The following is a 12,463-nucleotide window of genomic DNA, read 5'->3' as shown; positions in this document are numbered from 1 at the left end:
GTTTTCAAGCTTTATCACACTTCTTCATCTCAGAATCTTTGGGGAGAAAAGGACTGACAATTTCATTTCTATTACATTTTAGTCCCTGTTTCTGATCTGAGGAGAGCACAAGATCTTTCCATATTAAATATCTGAAGGGGCTCTTTCAAGTGACAGGATTATCCCCCAAGACTAATGAAAAACCAAGATTCTGATAAACATCTTTTAAAATCCCAAATTGAGGATAACTGTCTAGCCTTTAGCATTATTTACATAGGGTTGTGTAACAGACAACAATAGGGAACCAACACAACAAATAATTGAAGGATTCCATCTCACCTGTACCTGGAGACTAATTCTCACTCTCTTTCCTCTGCTATTGAATGTAAAGAATGATATTCAGTTCAGTTCAGTTGCTCAGTTGTGTCTGACTCTTTATGACCCCAAAGACTGCATGCAGCATGCCAGGCTTCCCTGTCCTTCACCAAATCCTGGAGATTGCTCAAACTCACACTCATCGAATCAGTGACGCCATCCAACCATCTCATCCTCTGTTGTCCCCTTCTCTCCTGCCTTCAATCTTTCCCAGGATCAGGGTCTTTTCCAATGAGTCAGTTCTTCACATCAGGTGGCCAAAGTACTGGAGTTTCAGCTTCAGCATCAGTTCTTCCAATGAATATTCAGGACTGATTTCCTTTATGACTGACTGAATGGATCTCCTTGCAGTCCAAGGGACTCTCAAGAGTCTTCTCCAACACTATAGTTCAAAAGTATCAATTCACTTTTCTATTTCTCTACTTTTATGAAAATGAAAAATTTTGCTCTTTCTTACTGCCCTTCTTTCATGTCTCAGGATAACTTTCCTTGGCCAATAAGACTATGTCACAGTTACCTTTTAGGATGGAATTTATGTATCAACTATGCTTACGAAATTTATAAAATGCTTACCATAGTTTTTATTCAAAATGTGTTACAGTCCTTTCTCTTTGATATCTGTCTCTCCCACTGCAGGGCATGTAGACTTTGTTTACTACTGAATTGGAAAACCTAGTATATTTATATTTGTTAAATGCTATTTATGAAACTAGTAGAAGAGGGGAAAAAAATGCTTTACCCACAGAACACAAAATTGTTCATATGAAATACAAACACACATGCTATTGAAACAAACTGCCTAGTTGTTTGCTTAATTTGTTGTTGTTGTTTAGTCACTAAATCATGTCTAGCTCTTTTGCAATCCCTTAGACTGTAGCCAACCAGGCTTCTCTGTCCATGGGATTTCCCAGGCAAGAATACTGGAGTAGGTTGCCATTCCCTTCTCCAGGGGATCTTCTAACCCAAGGATCAAACCCATGTCTCCAGCATTGGCAGGCAGATTCTTTACCAGTGAGCCTCCAGGGAAGTCCCTTTCCTAGCTCACTAAGTACAAAAGAGCATTACTGATTGATTTTTAATGGCATCCATGAAGGTACTCTTTTTGAACTTAGTATCCCATAATTTGTTTGGAAACAATAACCATGAGCATTTCATAATTACTGTATAAATTTTACCCTAGCTGAATTAAACAGACTTAATACATTCTCAAATGAGTTAAGGTCAGACTTGAAAAAGGACAATTCTTTCAGGCAGTTCTTTCAACTTCATTATTTTTAAAATAGCCATAATAATGGACTAAAAATTGTATGGTATTATTCTCATAACAAATAAAACTATGAATAAGCAGATGCTACATAGAATGGATTTCACTTTACATGAAATGTGCCATGACATTAGATCTTACCTTTGGAGCTTCTTCACGCATTTTAAGAATACATTGCAATTGGCAAACACCTACTTATGTTTCTACTCTACACTAGATTTTGAAAAAAAAAATTTAGCATACTGGCAATTATCCTTAAATATTGCAAATAAGTAGCTTCTGGAAGCAACATTTTAAAGTAGTTCATTAGGCCATAATCCATTTCTATTTTCAATAGTCTGATTACTGGTATAAACCTCAGGCTCATAGAAGAAATTCATTAGGATGAATTCTTGAGGGCAAAATTTTAATATCTGTAATAGAAACTCCTACTTTTAAAATTTTCAATACACTCACATGTTAAGTCTAATAAAAAAATCTGCCAAATTAACGTGAGAAAATTGTCTATCCTCACATGTACATGCACACACACCTTCATACACACACATGGAACTTAGTAGAAATTCACTGGTAACAGTATGACATCTGCTTAAGTATATTATAGAGATCATGGGTGTTGCTCAGATGTCCTTAGTGTCAGAGAAATTAAAGGTCAAATAAATGTTGGCATATTATTTGTGAATGCTCAACTCTGTAACAGGAGGATTAAGATCTGAGAAATGGACATGTTTATAAGAATAATGATGCCCAAAATCTTCCAGATGACATGATTTTGATACAGTCATGAAAACTGAATGAACTTAGGAACTGAAAAGAGTTAGGTTTACCCCTGGCTCCTCTAATCCTCTAAGTCTGCATATGGAAAATGTGGACACTAATATCTTGAAGTAGTTTGCTAATATTCTGTGGAAGGTATAGCTGAATGACTAGATCAAAGTCATACATGTTAACTCATTCTGTCTCTCTAACTGAGGAATCTATTGTGATCACCTAGAAGGAGAAGGAACTAAAAGGAATACTTAACAAAGATCAGAAACAACAGCAAACACACACATCGCTCTTACACTGCACCTGGAACACACAGTTTATGTAAAATCCATTCATTTTATCCTAGTAATAGTCTTTTGAGGATTATGAAAGTGCAAGTGTTAAGCTCTCAGTCATGTCCGACTCTGCAACCCCATGGTCTGCAGCCTGTCTGGCTCCTCCATCCTTGGGATTTTCAAGGCAAGAATACTGGAGTGGGTTGCCATTTCTTTCTCCAGGGGATCTTCCCAACCCACGGATCGAACCCAGGTCTCCCACATTACAGGCAGACTTTTTACTGTCTGAGCCACCAAGGAAGCCCTATGAGGATTATATAAAGGTGTAAAGGCACAGAAAAGTTACATGACTTACCCAAGTTCACACAGCAAGTGAAGGGGAGAGATATTATTTGAACAAACACTGCTAGTGCCAGAGCTATTCTACTTCTCTAAGCTCTAGATGTGGTTTTGACACTGTTTATTTGTGAGTCTTGCTTAAAATCAGTTGACAGTGTTCTCATTTTTGTGGGACACGCATGCATGTTCCTTGAGAACTCTCCACTACATTTAGTGTGTATGTTTCTGACAAATTTGGAGGTATTTGAGAGCATATGCTTTGAAATCTATGTGGCATAGCACCCCTGAAATTCAATGCTGCAGTCCCTGGGGGAAGCTCAGAGAGGATTGGCTGCCATCACCTGTAGCTGTCAAAACTGAGGTGCAAAAGTTCCCTGAGGCAAAGTTAATAGAGAGAAGACAAGAAACATTGAATTGCATGAGAGTTGTTTCTCAGGGCTAGCACTAGGAAGAGCCATCAGAGGAACAATCAAGATTTGTTATTAATTTAAATTTTTCTAGAGCAGTGTTAGAGACAGTAGATATTAATGAATCTAAAGATTACGTTCACTTTGCTAAATACTTTACATATGTGATTGCATTTGCATCTCATAATAATAATATGGATGAAACTATTTTTAACCAATTTTACACATCAAACATCTGGGGATGAAAACATGGATTTCCCAACTAACACAGTGAATAAACAGTGGAGCCTTGATTTAAATCTTTACCTGCAGAGCCAGTTTGGGAATCCTCCTAGAGATGAGGATGAAGACATTTCAGATAACTAAAATGTAAGAAAGAAAAAAAGAAGGAATTAAGCATTGTATCTTCTAAACAGAAGATATTAAGAAGAGGTGGCAAGAATACAGACAAGAACTATACAAAAAAGATCTTAATGACCCCGATAACCATGATGATGTGATCATTCACCTAGAGCCAGGCATCTGGAGTCAAGTCAAGTGGGCCTGAGGAAGCATCACTATGAACAAAGGTAGTGGAGGTGATGGAATTCCAGCTGAATTATTTCAAATCCTAAAAGACAAGGCTGTGAAAGTGCTGGACTCAACAGACCAGCAAATTTGGAAAACTCAGCAGTGGCCTCAAGAATGAAAAAAGTGTTTTCATTCCAATCCCAAAGAAGGTCAATACCAAATAATGTTCAAACTACCACATATTTGCACTCATTTCACACACTAGCAAGGTAATGCTCAAAATCCTTCAAACTAGGCTTCAAAAGTATGTAAACCGATAACTTCCAGATGTTCAAGCTGGATTTACAAAAAGCAGAAAAACCAGAGATCAAATTGCCAACATCCACTGGATCATAGAAAAATCAAGAAAATTCAAGAAAAATATCTATTTCTGCTTCATTGACTACAATAAAGCCTTTGACTGTGTGGATCACAACAAACTATGGAAAATTCTTGAAGAGATGGGAATACCATACAACTTTACTCGCTTCGTAAGAACCTGTACACAGGTCAAGAAGCAACAGCTAGAACCAGACATGAAACAATGAACTGGTTCAAAATTGGGAAAGGAGAATGTCAAGGCTATATGTTGTCACCCTGTTTATTTAACTCATATGCAGAGTACATCATGTGAAATGCTGGGCTGAATGAAGTACAAGCTGGAATCAATATTGCCAGGAGAAATATCAATAACCTCACATATGCAGATGACACCACCCTAAAGGCAGAAAGTGAAGACGAATTAAAGAGCCTCTTGATGAAGGTGAAAGATGAGAGTGAAAAAGCTGACTTAAAACTCAACATTGAAAAAAGGAAGATCAAGGCATCAGGACCCATCATTTAATGGAAAATAGATGGAGCAACAGTGGAAACAGTGACAGTCTTTATTTTCTTGGGCTCCAAAATCACTGTGGATGGTGACTACAAACATGAAATTAAAAGATGCTTGCTCCTTGGAAGAAAAGCAATGACAAACCTAGACTGTGTATTAAAAAGCAGAGACATTACTTTGTCAACAAAGGTCCATATAGTCAAAGCTATGGTTTTTCTGGTAGTCATGTGCAGATTTGAGAGCTGGACAATTAAATAGGCTGAGCACGGAAGAACTGATGTCTTAAAACTGTGTTGCTGGAGAAGACTCTTGAGAGTCCCTTGGACAGCAAGGAGATAAAATCAGTCAATTCTAAATGAAATCAAATATGAATATTCATTGGAAAGACTGATCCTGAAGCTGAAGCTACAATATTGTGACTACCCAATGCAAAGGGCTGACTCAATGGAATAGAGCCTGATACTGGGAATGATTGAAAGGAGGAGGAGAAGGGTACAACAGAGGGCAAGATGGTTGGATGGCATCACCGATTCAGTGGACGTGAGTTTGAGCAAACTCTGGGAAGCTGTGAAGGACAGGGAAGCCTGGCATGTTGCAGTTCATGGGGTCTCAAAGAAGCTGTGAAGGACAGGGAAGCCTGGCATGTTGCAGTTCATGGGGTCTCAAAGAGGCGGACATGACTGAGCAACTGAACAACATCTGCTCTTATTACAGTGTTATGTTTTCCTTCTGATTGTTACCTATAATTGTGCATTATAATGAAGAGAGGTCACCCAGAAGATTTAGAAATATGCTAATCCTTTGCTGGAGGCATGAAGTACTCATTTACTAGTTCCACACAAGCCTATGTCATGTTGAGTGAGTCACTTAAAATCCATTTGATTAAAACCAGGAACTGTAGTATCGTGAATCATGACCTCACTAAACTGAAAGTCACCTTGATTAGGCACAGGATAGCAAAGCTCATCTAGGAATAATGTCACACTCCAAGTTCCCAAGAAACTTGCCTTGAGATATTTCAGTATCTGTGATAGCACTCACGAATAATCATGTTATGGTTATAGACATCGATAGTTTGTGCAATTACTTTTCTAAGATTACACCAATCTTGTCTCTCAACCAGATCAGAAGCTAAAATGTGAATTTTTAGTGTAATAAAGGGAAAATAATATGGGTTCTGGAGTCTAACTCATCTGGGTCTTAACTCTAACTTGACCTCTTACCAGCTTGATGAATTTAATGATCAGTTTCCTCTTCTTTAAAAATATTATTTATTTTTTCTTAAAGTCTGCTGTAATGTGCAGAAAATAATGCATTTAAAGAACTTAATAAACATTCTAACATATTCCATGTGTGTTAGTCTCTCACACTAAGAGTGTGTCCAACTCTTTGTGACCTCATGGGCTGTGGCCCACCAGGTTCCTCCATCCATGGGCGTTTCTAGGCAAGAATACTGGAGTGCATTGCCATTTTCTTCTCCAGGGGATCTTCCTGACCCAGGGATCAAACCTGGGTCTCCCACATTGCAGGCAGATTCTTTACCATCTGAGCCACCAGGGAAGCTCTTCTAACAAATTCTAAGTAGCCATTAAATATTAATTAATGTTGCATGCTAAGTCACTTCAGTCATGTCTGACTCTGTATGACCAAATGGGCCATAACTCACCAGGGTCCTCTGTTCTTGGGTTTCTCCAAGCAAGAATACTGGAGTGGATTGTTATGCCCTCTTCCAGGGGATCTCCCAACCCAGGGATTGAACCCACATCTCTTGTGGCTCCTGTACTGAAGGCAGATTCTTTGCTGCTGAGACACCAGAGACGCCAAAATAGATTGTGGTTCTGTTTTTTAATCTTATATAAACTCTTCTAGTGAATGTTGCTATATGACTCAAACACTGAAACCACGGATTCTTCACCATTTGAGCCATCAGGGAAGCCTAAGAATAATGGAGTGGGTAGCCTATCCCTTCTCCAGGGGATCTTCCCAACCCAGGGATTGAATCCAGGTCACCCACATCACAGGTGGATTCTTTACTGTCAGAGCCATGAGGGAAGCCCAAGAATGCTGGTGTGGGTAGCCTATCCCTTCTCCAGGGGATCTTTCTGACCCAGGAATCAAACCAAGGTCTCCTGAATTGCAGGCAGATTCTTTACCAGCTGAGGTATCAGGGAAGCTTAGAACAAAATTTCTTAAATATTAGCCTTTGTCTATTTTATTGTTCTTTGCTATAGTCTCCTTCATTTATTTTTCATTTATTTAAAACAGATAAACCGTTAGCCAGACTCATCAAGAAACAAAGGGAGAAGAATCAAATCAATAAAATTAGAAATGAAAATGGAGAAATCACAACAGACAACACAGAAATACAAAAGATCATAAGAGACTACTATGAGCAATTATATGCCAATAAAATGGAGAACTTGGAAGAAGTGGACAAATTCTTAGAAAAGTACAGCTTTCCAAAACTGAACCAGGAAGAAACAGAAAATCTAAACAGACCCATCAAAAGCACAGAAATCAAAATTGTAATCAAAATCCTCCAACAAACAAAAGCCTGGGACCAGATGGCTTCACAAGTGAATTCTACCAAAAATTTAGAGAAGAGCTAACACTAACCTTCTCAAACTCTTCCAGAAAATTGCAGAGGAAGGTAAACTCCCAAACTCATTCTATGAGGCCACCATCACCCTAATAACAAAACCAGACAAAGATGCCACAAAAAAAACTATACACTAATATAACTGATGAACACAGATGCAAAACTCCTCAACAAAATTCTAGCAAAAAAAAATCCAGCAATATATTAAAAAGATCATACATCATGACCAAGTGGACTTTATTCCAGGGATACAAAGATCCTTCAGTATTCACAAATCAATCAATGTGATACACCATATTAACAAATTGAAAGAAAAAAGCCATATGATTATCTCAATAGATGCAGAGAAAGCCTTTGACAAAATTCAACACCCATTTATTATAAAAACTCTCCAGAAAGCAGGCACAGAAGGAACATACCTCAACATAATAAAAACCATACACAACAAACCCACAGCAAATATTATCCTCAATGGTGAAGAATTGAAAGCATTTCCTCTAAAACTAGGAACAAGACAAGGGTGCCCACCCTCACCACTACTATTAAACATAGTTTTGGAAGTCCCAGTCATAGCAATCAGAAGAAAAATTAAATAAAAGGAATACAGATTGGAAAAGATGAAGTAAAACTCTCACTGTTTGCAGATGACATGGTCCTCTACATAGAAAACCCTAAAGATACAACCAGAAAATTACTAGAGCTAATCATAGAATATAGTAAATTTTCAGTGTATAAAAGTAATACACAGAAATCCCTTGCATTCCTATACACTAACAATGAAGAAACAGAAAGAGAAATTAAGGAAGCAATCTCATTCACCATTGCAATGAAAATAATAAAACATTTAGGAATAAATTTACCTAAAGAAACAAAAGACCTATATATACAAAACTATAAAAAGCTGATAGATGGAGAAATATACCATATTCATGGATTGGAAGAATCATTATAGTGAAAATGAGTATACTACCTGAAGCAATCTATGGCTTCAACACAATCCCTATCATGCTACCAATGGTATTTTTCACAGAACTAGAACAAATAATTTCACAATTTGTATTGAAGCACAAAAACCTAAAATAGCCAAAGCAATCTTGAGAAAGAATAATGGAACTGGAGGAATCAACCTGCCTGACTTCAGACTCTACTATAAAGCCACAGTCATCAAGACAGTATGGTACTGGCACAAAGACAGAAATATAGATCAATGGAACAAAATAGAAAGCCCAGAGATAAATCCACATACCTATGGACACCTTATATTTGACAAAGGAGGAAAAAATATACAATGGAGAAAAGACAATGTTTTTAACAAGCTGTGCTCAGAAAGCTGGTCAACCATCTGTAGAAGAATGAAACTAGAACTCTTTCTAACACCACACACAAAAATAAACTCAAAATGGATTAAAGATCTAAATTTAAGACCAGAAACTATAAAACTTTTAGAGGAAAACATAGGCAGAATGCTCTCTGACATAAATCACAGCAAGACCTTCTATGACCCACTCCCAGAGTAACAGAAATAAAAACAAAAATAAACAAATTGGACCTAATTAAGCTTAAAAGCTTTTGCACAATGAAGGAAACTATAAACAAGGTGGAAAGGCAGCCTTCAGAATGGGAGAAAATAATAGCAAACAAAGCAGTGGACAAAGAATTAATTTCCAAAATATACAAGCAGCTTGTGCAGCTCAATACCAGAAAAACGAACAACCCAATAAAAAAGTGGGCCAAAGAACTAAACAGACATTTCTCCAAAGAAGACATATAGATGGCTAATAAACACATGAAAAGATGCTCAATATCACTCATTATTAGAGAAATGAAAATCAAAACCACAACGAGGTACCATCTCATGATGGTCAGAATGGCTGCTATCAAAAAGTCTGCAAACAATAAATACCACTATGGATAACAGTGTGGAGATTCCTTAAAAATCTGGAAATAGAACTGCTGTATCACCCAGCAATCCCACTCCTGGGCAAACACACTGAGGAAACCAGGACTGAAAGAGAAACATGTACCCCAATGTTCATTGCAGCACTGTTTATAATAGCCAGGACATGGAAGCAACCTAGATGTCCATCAGCAGATGAATGGATAAGGAAGTTGTGGTACACATACACAATGGAATGTTACTCAGCTATGAAAAAGAGCACATTTGAGTCAGTTCTAATGAAGTGGATGAAACTGGAGCCTACTATACAGAATGAAATAAGTCAGAAAGAGAAACACCAGCACACTATCTTAACACATATATATAGAATTTAGAAAGATGGTAACTATGATTCCATATGCAAGTCAACAAAAGAGACACAGATGTAAATAGACTTTTGGACCATGTGGAAGAAGGTGAGGGTGGATTGATTTGAGAGAATAGCATTGAAACATGTATATCACCATATGTAAAATAGATGGCTAGTGCAAATTCAATGCATGAAGCAGGGCCCTCAAAACAGGTGCTCTGGGACAATGCAAAGGGATGGAGTGGGAGGGAGGTGGGAGGGGGGTTCATGATAGGGGGACACAAGTGCACCCATGGCTGATTCATGTCGATATATGGCAAAAACCACCACAATATTGTAAAGTAATTATCCTCCAAGTAAAATAAATTAATTAATTAAAAAATACTAGCCTTCATGTGACTTATCTATAATTGTATCCTTTCCCAATTTCCCTCTTATTTCCACTTCTTTAAGCTTATATTAACTTGATAACAGCACAAAATAAAATTCTAAACCTCAAGTATTCTGACACTCCTATGACTCAGTCTTAATATTTTTATTCCCATTGTATGTCATGTATTTCCATTGTCTGCCATGATTTTGAGGATGAGATCAGCATAAGGGTAGCTGTTTAACATCTGTTCACACATTTACTATGAAGAATGCTCCCTGTCAAGGCTTGTATGTCCTTTTAATGACAGGGCCTATGACCTAAACACAAAATCCTATGCTTTCAGTGAAGTCTTAATATAATAATCTTAACGAGTTTCTTAGTTCAATCCTAAGTCATAACCCTAGAACTTCACACAAATTTAACTTCACATTTACCATCACTATAAGAGTGATTTTCAAAAAAAAAAAAAAAAGAGTGATTTTCAGACCCATGTTTAGAACTCAGTTGCTCTGGAGATGGTTTAGTTTCTAAGTCATGTCTGCAACTCCATGGACTACAGCTCACCAAGTTCCTCTGTCCTTGGGATTCTCCAGGTAAAAATACTGTAGTAGGTTGCCATTTCTTTCTCCAGGGGATCTTCGTGACTCAGGAATCGAACCTGGGTCTCCTGCATTGTAGGCAGATTCTTACTGACTGAGCTATGAGGGAAGATTAATAGAGGCCCAGTTGCTTTGGGCCTCTGTTAATCTTCATTAAAATGTTTTCCTTATATTCATTTGTTGGACATAATGAAGAATAATTACACATATCTTTAACAAGTAATGTTCTTTTTCTATCAAGAGTTAATAGAAATGATTATTTTCAGTGTTTATCTCTCATTTATTTTTAATTCTATGAACATAGCAACTGAGAAAACATATGGCACTGTGGACAGTCTTCCAGTAAAGAGTAATACAGTTAATTGTGTCAACAGATTCATGCTGAACATACATTTATTCAGTAAGAAATTTCCTAAGTCAATCAATCATAGTCTACTGAAAATTTACTTTTAAAGTAATCTATAACTTAGGAAAATATCCATTAAGATTTTAGAGATTTAAATGACATATATCAGTTTTGCCTGCTAAATATAAAATAAAGCCACAAAGACGCTATTTCATAAAATTTAGCAGTATTTCACTATAAAACAAGAAAAACTAAAGGTATAAAAATGAATTGTAAAATCTTGATCATATGTATAGTTTTTAAATTATTTGAAAATAATTTATCTTGCTTCTGGACTAAGAATGATCTAGTTTCAATTTTTCTAATTCTGAAGGGGATGAACACTCAAAATATTGTCTAGAGTAAGGAATTCTTCTGAAAGGCAAATTATAATCATAAGAATGTATCACTTAAATACCATCTCCCTAGTTTCACTATAATTCAACAGATACATTTTCTACATATGAAAAGTGACATAAAATGAGGTTTCTCACTCAAGAAGAAGATAGATGAACAATCTATAACCCAGAAATAATTGGTAATATTATTAAGATTTTTGAGTGTCTATGAGATTAGACAAAAAGAGAGGAACAGATACGATATCCCTAGATTAGTTATATTTCAATATAAGAATCAAAGGTTCATTATGAAATTTTGGCAATCTGTCCATGATAAAAACAGAAATATATCTTGCTAAATTCCTGGAGTCAATGGGAAAAAAAAAATTACTTTAGCTGTAAAGGTACAGAGTAATAAAGGTTAATTTTCTTCCAGTACAATCTTTGGAAAAGAGAACTCCTAAGAGACAGGATAATATCTGAAAATAAGAAGACATTTAGTTATATTCCTGGAGCTCTGATGAAGAAAGAAAAGGGAAAGAGAACTATGATCATAATATTTTGGTTGGATAGAATGAGAGATCCTTTATGAGTCTGAAGCTCATCATGATAACTTAAGGGAGAAGTGGGAGTTGGGTGGATATAGGGATTAGGGTATCAACATATGAATTCTGAGGAACACAAACATTCAGTTCACAGCAGATTAAGTTTAAAATGATACTATTATTTAGTCAAGTTTAAAAGGCCATTAAAAAAAAAAAAATTACTGTAGCCCGCAGGCTCCTCTGTTCATGGATTCTCCAGGCAAGAATACTGGAGTGAGTTGCCATTTCCTCCTCCAGTGGATCTTCCTGACCCAGTGATGGAACCTGTGTCTCCTGCAGCTCCTGAATTGCAGGCAGATTCTTTACCTCTTGAACCACCAGAGAAGCCTAAAACAATGTGAGGTTGTATTATTTGGCAAAGTGGGCAGGGTTTAAATAGTATTTTTATGATTTAGACTCTTTCAAATCAGGAAGAATGATCGATTCATACAAATGCTAATTTTATTTAATTATTTCTTCAGTTTTCTTAAGCATGAAACATTTTGTTAGTCTCATAACTACCATTTCCCTCTATATTTTCAAAGCTTTTC

This window comes from Cervus canadensis, chromosome 27 (genome assembly GCF_019320065.1).
Source record: "Cervus canadensis isolate Bull #8, Minnesota chromosome 27, ASM1932006v1, whole genome shotgun sequence".
Classification (NCBI taxonomy): domain Eukaryota; kingdom Metazoa; phylum Chordata; class Mammalia; order Artiodactyla; family Cervidae; genus Cervus; species Cervus canadensis.
This window is presented reverse-complemented; position numbering follows the sequence as displayed.